This window comes from Rhinopithecus bieti, unplaced genomic scaffold, assembly GCF_001698545.2.
Source record: "Rhinopithecus bieti isolate Rb0 unplaced genomic scaffold, ASM169854v2 scaffold_4658, whole genome shotgun sequence".
In the NCBI taxonomy this organism is placed as follows: Eukaryota; Metazoa; Chordata; class Mammalia; order Primates; family Cercopithecidae; genus Rhinopithecus; species Rhinopithecus bieti.
The window spans coordinates 1,325,222-1,335,221 of NW_016804523.1; the positions used below are offsets into that span (position 1 = coordinate 1,325,222).

Genomic DNA, 10,000 nt, shown 5'->3' on the forward strand with positions numbered 1-10,000 from the left:
TGAACCCGGGAGGCAGAGGTTGCAGTGAGCTGAGACTGGGCCACTGTACTCCAGCCTGGGTGACAGAGTGAGACTCCATCTCAAAAAAGAAACAAAGGAAGGAAGGGAGGAAGTGAGGGAGGGAGGGAGGGAGGGAAACAACCCTGTAACCAACATGAAGGAAAACGGTTAACAATAAAATTAATGCTGATTGCAAATGTAACCTTCAAGATTCACAGAGCCCAGTAATCCCTCAAAGAACAGATAATACGATTTGATTGCTTTTGAATGTCAAATGTACCTGAAAGAAATAGCCATGTAAATTGCCACAGCAAGCTATGTACTAAGAGTCTAAAGTTAATATCTAAAATCTAAGTCATTGCCACCTCCCCTCTCAATTCTGTCAAAATTAGACCTTTACTTCTCTAATTTTTCCATGTACAGTACTCACACCTACAGAGGCAGTTAGTCCTTCAGCATGAATATGAAACAGGTCCACAGTGCTAGGCTACCTGGGTGCAAATCTCAGGTCTGTGCAACACTGGCATGTTACTTAATCTTTCTGTGCCTCAATTCCATCATCTAAGAATGGGACTGTAATAGCACCCACCTCATAAGCCTATTGAGAATTGTACCCAGCACATAGTTAGTGCCATGTCAGTGTCATATATTATGAGTAATGGTCATATATGACCTGTACGTGACTTCTCGAATACACTGAGATAGGTATTGTTATATGCCCATTTTATGGATGAGGAGACCGCATGTTTCCAAAGGTTGTAACATGCCCAATGTTAAAGAGCTGCCCACAGGACTTCCAGAAACAATATGGAGATGAAGAACAAAAGTACCCATGGCAGATGACTGAAGCAGCACTGAAAGTGTACAGGAAAAAGGTCTTCTTAGTGGCCATCATAATTTTTTAAGTGTTGATAGCTTATTCATACATTGCTCAGTCTGTATGACTGGAAGAATCTAATGGACTAAGACAAGGGATATTGACCCATAAAGAGAGGGTCTCCATTTAAAAGATGTTTGCTATTGGCTGTCTCAAAACACCCTCTCCTCACTATAACTTACTGTCCATATTGTATTTATTTGTCTTGTGTGTTCTGGGGGCACCTGACAAAAGTGAGACAGAGCTGAAGTGGGCACGAGGTAGGAATAGTCTATTAGGTTATGTTTATGCCACGTGTCTTACTCCCTGGCAGTTTAGCTACAGAGCACAAAGGAAATGGGGCACCACTGTTGTCCCAAAAAACATCAAGTGAGATCAGGAAACCCACCCACTCAAAAGTCTTATTCACCAGCTGGTGGTTTCACTGAGCTTTGAGGATCCCAACACACTGAGGCAGGTAAAGACAACTGATTTAATCCCATCAACTAGCTGCCATCATGTTCAATGAACAGAAATTTTAACTGCGTGAGTTTGTGGAAAGAGAGAAAGAAAAGGTTCAGAAAGAATCAAGCATCCATACAAATTAAGCTTTTCCTCCCTGGGACACTGTAGAATTGAGTCTTCACAATTCACAATTGCAAAGATGTGGAACCAACCTAAGTGCCTATCAACTAATGAATGGATAAAGAAAATGTGGTACATATATACCATGGAATACCATTCAGCCATTAAAAGGAACAAAATAATGTCTTTTGCAGCAACTTGGATGGAGCTGGAGGACATTATTCTAAATCAAGTAACACAGGAGTCGAAATCAAAAACTGTATGCTACCACTTATAAGAGGGAGCTAAGCTATAAGTAAGCAAAGGCATACAGAGTGATATAATGGACTTTAGAGACTCAGAAAGGGAAGGGTGGGAAGGGGGCGAGGGGCAAAAAACTACATATTAAGTACGACGTACACTGCTTGTGTGATAGGTGCACTAAAATCTCAGAATTCACCACTACATGATTCATCCGTGTAACCAAAAACCACTTCTACCCCAAAAGCGGAAAGAAAAGGGAAGGGAAGGGAAAGGAAGAGGAGGAGAGGGAAGGGAAGGGGAGGGGAGGAAAGGGGAAGGGAGGGGAGGGGAGGAGGGGGTTGCGAGGGAGGTGGTCAAATAAGTGTGGAAAATGTTGTAGCTCCTAGACTTTGCTAAGATCTGGTACAGTGCATGATACGTGGTAGCTGATCAATATCTGTTGAATGACATAAAGTGTGCTTCTCCAAACATTGTTTCCCCCAATAAAGGGGGCCAGAGTGAAGCAGATTTAGGAGTTGTGCATGTTCATTATGCACACCAGCCAAAGACAACTGAGCATCATTAGAGAAACACACACCAACGAAATTCACCTTTTAATGTTAATTCCATCATTTCAAAACTTTTGGTTGTAGCATTAGTATTACAATCCCAAATGTAGCAGAAACTGCCAGTTATAACTTAATAGTCATTCTCCTCTCCATTATCAGTAAGACAGCCCCAACTTTATTCAGTCAGTTGCCCAGCGAAAGACTACATTTCCCAGGCTTTCCTGCACTGAGGTGTGACCGTGAAACCAAATACTGGCCAAGAAAAAATTTTTTAAAGTGTTATATGGAACTTAAGAGTAAGATGACAAAAATGGCAGGAGATGTCTCAACTAAAAGGATTCCTTTCTTCTCTCTAATCCCTCCCTGCTGTACATGTGCACTGTGGACATGATGACCTAAACCAAACTGGCCCAAGTAACCAATGGAAAATGGAAAGATCAGGATAGTGGACCAGAAAGATGGGAATCTGGGATCCTGATCTGACTGGAATATCATGCAGCTCCCTAACCTCTCATCAGTACCATGTTCCCTATTTTGAAAAATTATTTTTTCCTAAAGAAAAGGAGTCATTACTTTTATTTCAATAAAAAGAAATAATGACCGGATTTATTCTGTTCTCCAAAAATAATGCTGAACACCTACATACCTAAATGCCCACCTTGTCTGCAAAATTTTGGTTGATTATAATAATCATTTTCTGATGAAGAATGGAGAGCCAAATACTAGGAAGAAAGAACACTGAGTGAATTCACCTATGCATCTTATTCCTCCCCTTACTGTATCACTCACTGAATAAAAACATACCTGGGTTTCCCACTGTGACTTTTCCTTGTGGCTCCTCTTTAAACATCCAATTACAAAGAAATTTACAGCCATTGTAATAGTTTGTTTTCATGCTGATGATAAAGACATATCTGAGACTGGGAAGAAAAAAAGGTTTAATTGGACTTACAGTTCCACATGGCTGGGGAGACCTCAGAATCATGATGGGAGGTTGAAAGGCACTTCTTACATGGCAGAAGCAAGAGAAAATGAGGAAGAAGCAAAAGTGGAAACCCCTGATAAACCCATCAGATCTCAAGATGTATTCAGTATCACAAGAATAACATGGCAAAGACCAACCCCCATGATTTAATTACCTCCCCCGGGACCCTCCCACAAGACATGGGAATTCTGGGAGATAAAATTCAAGTTGAGTTTTGGATGGGGACATAGGCAAACCATATCATTCCACCCTTGGCCCCTCCAAATCACATGTCCTTACATTTCAAACCCAATCATGCCTTCCCAACAGTCCCCCAAAGTCTTAACTCATTTCAGCATTAACCTAAAGTCCACAGTTCAAAGTCTCATCTGAAACAAGGCAAGTCCCTTCTGCTTATGAGCCTGTAAAATCAAAAGCAAGCTAGTAACTTCCTAGATACCATGAGGGTACGAGTATTAGGTAAATACAGCTGTTCCAAATGGGAGGCATTGGCCAAAACGAAGGGGTTACAAGTCTGAAATCCAGCAGACCTGTGAAATGTTAAAGCTCCAAAATGATCTCCTTTGACTCCAGGTCTCACATCCAGGTCACACTGATGCAAGAGATATGTTCCCATGGTTTTGGGCAGCTCCATCCCCATGGCTTTGCAGGGTATAGCCTCCCTCCCGGATGCTTTCATGGGCTGGTGTTGAGTGTTTGCAACTTTTCCAGGCACCTGGTGCAAGCTGTCAGTGGATCTACCATTCTGGGGTCTGGAGGATAGTGACCCTCTTCCCAGAACTCCACTAGGAAGTGCTCCACTAGGGTCTCTGTGTGAGGACACTGACCCCACATTTCCCTTCCACACTGCCCTAACAGAAGTTCTCCATGAGGGCCCTGCCCCTGCAGCGAACTTTTGCCTGGGCATCCAGGTGTTTCCATACATCTGAAATCTAGGTGGTGGTTCCCAAACCTCAATTCTTGACTTCTGTGCACCTGCAGGCTCAACACAACATGAAAGCTGCCAAGGCTTAGGGCTTCTACCCTCTGAAGCCACTGCCCAAGCTCTATGTTAGTCCCTTTCAGCCATGGCTGGAGCAGCTTGGACACAGGGCACTATGTCCCTAAGCTGTACACCATATGAGAACCCTGGGCCCGGTCCATGAAATCATTTTTTTCCTCCTAGACCTCTGGGTCTGTGACGGGAAGGGCTGCCGTGAAGGTCTCTGACATGGCTTGGAGACATTTTCTCCATGGTCTTGGGGATTAATATTAGGCTCCTTGCTACTTATTCAAATTTCTGCAGCCAGCTTGAATTTCTTCCCAGAAAACGGGTTTTTCTTTTCTGTCACATAGTCAGGCTGCAAATTTTCCAAACTTTTATGCTCCACTTCCCTTATAAAACAGAATGCCTTTAACAGCATCCAAGTCACCTCTTAAATGCTCAGCTGCTTGGAAATTTCTTCCACAGATACCCTCCTAAATCATCTCTCTCAAGTTCAAAGTTCCACAAATCTCTAGGGCAGGGGCAAAATGCTGCCAGTCTCTTTGCTAAAACATAGTAAGAGTCACCTTTGCTCCAGTTCCCAACAAGTTCCTTATCTCCAACTGAGATCATCTCAGCCTGGATTTTATTGTCTATATCACTATCAGCATTTTGGACAAAGCCATTCAACAAGTCTCTAGGAAGTTCCAAACTTTCCCACATTTTCCTATCTTCTTCTGAGCCCTTCAAACTGTTCCAATCTCTGTCTGTCACCCAGTTCCAAAGTCACTTCCATATTTTCGGGTATCTTTTCAGCAACACCCCACTCTACTGGTACCAATTTACTGGATTAGTTTGTTTTCACATTGCTGATAAAGACATATCCGAGACTGGGAAGAAAAAAAGGTTTAATTGGACTTACAGTTCCACATGGCTGGGAAGGCCTCAGAATCATGGCAGGAGGTTGAAAGGCACTTCTTACATGGTGGCGGCAAGAGAAAATGAGGAAGAAGCAAAAGTGGAAACCCCTGATAAACCCATCAGATTTCATGAGACTTACTCACTATCATGAGAATAACAAGGCAAAGACCGTCTCCCATGATTTAATTACCTCCCCCTGGGTCCCTCCCACAACATATGNACTTCCATATTTTCGGGTATCTTTTCAGCAACACCCCACTCTACTGGTACCAATTTACTGGATTAGTTTGTTTTCACATTGCTGATAAAGACATATCCGAGACTGGGAAGAAAAAAAGGTTTAATTGGACTTACAGTTCCACATGGCTGGGAAGGCCTCAGAATCATGGCAGGAGGTTGAAAGGCACTTCTTACATGGTGGCGGCAAGAGAAAATGAGGAAGAAGCAAAAGTGGAAACCCCTGATAAACCCATCAGATTTCATGAGACTTACTCACTATCATGAGAATAACAAGGCAAAGACCGTCTCCCATGATTTAATTACCTCCCCCTGGGTCCCTCCCACAACATATGGGAATTCTGGGAGATACAATTCAGTTGAGCTTTGGATGGGGACACAGCCAAACCATACCAGCCATCAGTCAGTATCTGTAAGGGACTGGTTCAAGGATCCCCTACAGGTACCAAAACGCACAGATGCTCAAGTCCCTTATATAAAATGGGATAGTATTTGTATATAACCTATGCACATCCTCCCATATACTTGAAATCATCACTAGAGTACTTATAATACCTAAGACAATGTAAATGCTACATAAATATTTGTTATACTGTATTTTTATTGATACTATTTTTATTGTTGTATTGTTAAACTTTCTGAATATTATCTATCTGAGATTAGTTGAATCCATGGATGCAGAACTGGCAGATATGGAGGGCCCACTGTATTTGTTTAGATTTTTTCCTCAGGGAAATCCAGAAATTAAATCACTTTGCCAACAAGGCCAGGAAAACAAATCATTTGTGTTGTGGCTAAGCCATAAGGCTCCCATCATAAACACAAGCAGAGCCTGCACAGCTTTGCTCTCACAAAGCCATTTGGGGGAAGATTTTTATGGCAACAGCTGAAATGTTTCTACCAAAACAACACCTACACTTTGCTAGAGTTATTTTCGGAGGAGAAGGTTTCCCCTACTGCTGCTTAAATCGTCCAAATGTGTAGTGAAAAGCATAGGCTCGCAGTTAATCTGGCAGCCCTAGCAGGAGAATTTCTCTGCCACTTCTTGGCTGGGTGACCTGGGGCAGGTCACCTAACCTCACTGACCTCAGACCTCCTCCTAAAACAGGAATTTCAGCATCTTAGAATCATCCTGAGAACAGATGAGATGATGCATGTTTAGCACCATAGCTACATAGTAAGTATTCAAAAAATGGAAGCTGCATTGATTTGTGCCAAATTTGATGCTAAATACCTTGAATACCTTAAGGAATAGAGATACAAGAACCTATGGGTAAGCCATATTTAAAGACACCATATTAAAAGTAATATGAAAGTACAAATGTGCATGACAGTATGTGTATACAAATCATGGAACCCTATTTATCCCAGACCACTTACTCTGCTTTTCCTCAACTCTTTAGGACTGGGTTATGGAGAAGAAATCAGTCAAAACTCTCAGAATAGCTGCACCAGATATCATAAAGTCCACTAACTGAAACTTCTATATTTAATTCATCAATAATGTTAACTAATACTGTTGAGCATTCACCAAGTGCTATGCACCTAGCAAGGCATTTCTTATGGTTTAATTACTGTATTTATCTTTCACATTACACACCTGGAGATGGGTAATGGACACTGTGATGTGATGCCCAGACACTGCTTCGGGACTGAAGAATTGATTCCTTGCTACTGTGAGTGATGCAGGCAGAATGCCCTCAACTGTCTGTCCTCTCTGGAAAATTCCCTCAGCTGGAGGAAGCTGTTCCATTCATGGTCAACTGCCCCCAGTCATCAACATCAGTGAATAAGGATCCAACCTGCTTCAGAAGGTTGACTAAGGCTCCTGTTAAGATTGCACCGCAGTTCAACTTCTCCCTCTGCCCAGTCCTGAATTCGTCCTTTCCCCTGCACAGATGTTGTTAATCTCAAAAGTATTTGAGAATAAACCTCTGCACACTAATCTCCAGTTGGGAGTTTGCTTCCCAGGAAACTCAAATTGAGACAACTTAGGTACTGAAATTACTTTCATTTTTTTAGATGAAAAAAGTCAGTCTCAGGTTAAGAAGCTTGCCCAGAGTCACACAGCCAATGAGTAGCATAGCCAGCACTAGGACACAAACATTCTAACACCAGAGCGCAGGCTGAAAACCACTCTGCTCTATTACTTAAAAGAGTTTCCATTGTTATGTCTAATGAAATAAACTGCATAACATGGATGTCGTCTGCATAGTACATTGCAAGAAGCAAATCAGGAGGGAAATAAGGGTTGCAAGATAAGGCAAATTCAATAAACTGTTATTAGTCAAAATCAACCAGAAAACAGAAACCACTCTAGGTCTTTCAAATCAGGTGACTTATTACAGATGTGATAGAATGATTGACAGACCACAGAGGGACAGTGAGGCAGCCCAGAGACTAGCAACTGAGGACAGCTGCTATCTTCCCTAACAGGTGGGATAATGGAAGGATGTGACATTATCAGAGCCCAGAGCCTGGAGCCACCTGACAGACACCAGGGCAACAGCTGTGGAGAACAGGCTGCTGTGGAGAAAAGGGGTGTCTGGTGAGAGCTGATTGGAAGAGACACATGGAAGAGACACACATGTTCCTAGAGATACCAAAGAAAGCAGAGAGGCAGAGAAAGACACCCTGACCTCTCTCTCTTCTGGCCCTCCAGTTTTCCACCAGTGCTTCCTGTTGGCTACACCTACCTGGAGGCCAGAGGGCAAGGGAACCCTCTGAAAACAAACAAGGAATACAATAATTTAAAAAGCAGATCTGTCTAAAGCAATAGTTTAGAGCCAAGTGGCCCACATACTCCAGAAACCCAAGCAAACAATAACAATAACAACACCTTACACTTACATGGCTCTTTACAAGGCATGTTCCTGTATTAGGCACAGTTCAGTAACTGATGTCTAAAAGGTTGAGGCTGGAAGTTTCAATTATTCTGTTTATTAAATCAGGGAAACACATCTGATAGACCGAAAATATTTCCATCATGAAAACAGCTAATTTGACAGTGCTAAACGGTTAGGATTTCATTATCAAAATTTTACTTATGTAGCACAAATTGTTCCCTATCACTGTCGGCAAAGTTAGGGGTTAATGTGTCAGCTATTCTAGAAGGCTGGGTCTGCCTTCACAATTGTATCTTCTGTTTGATAAAGAAGGAGCTGGAATACAAATTCTTACTCTGCTCAGAAGTCCTCTGTTGACTTCCCTGATGCAGGAGAAATTCCTGGGGGGAGGGAAGAGACAGAGGAGAAAAAAAAAATGAAAACAAAACTCTATTATCAGGGATCTCCAGTCACAGTATTCAGCAATCACTCAATGCTTAACTATCCTCACCCTTTGCCCTTTGTGAGACATCTAACAAGGCATGACTACTCTCTATTCTTCCTATTTTAAAAATCATTTATATTTCATTCCCTCCAGGAGGAATGTGATTTGTTCCTATATAAAGATTTCAGTCCCTTCCACCCCACAACAAAGCTTCTTTGATGTAATTAAAACTCAATTGGCTTGAGGATCTGGGTTCAAGGCCCAGATTTGCTTCCAGATAGCTGTTTGGATTGAAGGAGCCCAATTAACCTCTCTAGGACTGTTTCCTTCATGATTGCCAACACGATGCAACTACAACTAGATGATGTCCACAATCCTTTCAGTCCTCAATGAAATAATTCCATAGAAAGACAAAAAGGACCTGTGCAGACCCAGATGAACTCTCTTCCTTGACATGGCACAGACATCTACTTGTGAGGCTGCTTATCAGAATCAAAAGTACAGTCTGTGGCGATGGCATGCAGAAAAGTCTGACCTCATTCCTTTCTCAACTGACTGTGATCTCATCCAGCAATTTCTAAGTTGGGATCTAGGATAGTCTGACTGCAAAAAGAACACGGTGCTCCCTCCCTGTAACCACAGCCTCTGCTATGTAACTTTGTGGTGTCATCCCACTCTAGAATTGGCTGTGTGACTTCCTTTGGCCAATGGAAATATTAGCACACATGATACAAAGAAAGGCTTGAAAAGTGCTTGCACAACTGAGTTTGCTCTCATCCTTGCTCCTCTGCTATAGCCAGGAGTATATGCTAGGTCTAGCATCTTAGGATGAGACACATATATAGCAGAGGTGAGTCACCCTGATCTAGCATAGATGTTAGCTACGCCATCCTAGATCAGCTAACAGCTAGCTGAGCCCCTAGACATATGAATAAACCCAGAGCTGCCTGCCCACCCCACAGCTGAGCACAGAGACATGAATGAGATCAGCTGAAATCAGTCAAGCATTGAGCAGCTAAACTCCCCGAAACTTACAGGCTAAATATATATGTATTATTCTATTCCACTGTGGTTTTGTGGTTGCTTATTATGCAGCACTATTGTGGCAAAAGGAAATGGGTACATGTTCCTTGGAATACTAGTCCTTAGCCAGACCGTAATGACTATTTATAGAACAAAGGTTCCTTAGTCGTGAAACAAGTTGATGACATCCTACACACCTTAACATACATTAATGCCGTTAAGGATCTAGAAGCCCCACAATAGAGAAGTCTATTTAACTTTGTCTAACCCCTATTTCCCACAACCTATTTTACCATAGACCTCCAAGTATGATTCCCTAATCAGATTCTCCCCTAGCCTTAGACCCCAATTCTGGGTTGAACCTCTAT

The 10,000-nt window shown here is 42.3% G+C and overlaps 1 protein-coding gene across 8 annotated transcripts in view; it reads right to left on the bottom strand.

The window, feature by feature from the left end:
* PLCB4 (phospholipase C beta 4) overlaps positions 1-10,000 on the bottom strand; it is a 425,441-nt gene that overhangs the window by 334,418 nt on the left and 81,023 nt on the right. Inside the window, exon 1 of one of the 8 annotated variants that reach the window (XM_017868894.1) lies at positions 8,520-8,541. The exons of the other annotated variants lie outside the window; for them this stretch is intronic. The gene's annotated coding sequence lies outside the window, so the exon portion shown is untranslated. Of the gene's footprint in view, positions 1-8,519; positions 8,542-10,000 lie in introns of those variants that run through there. 8 annotated transcript variants of the gene reach the window in all.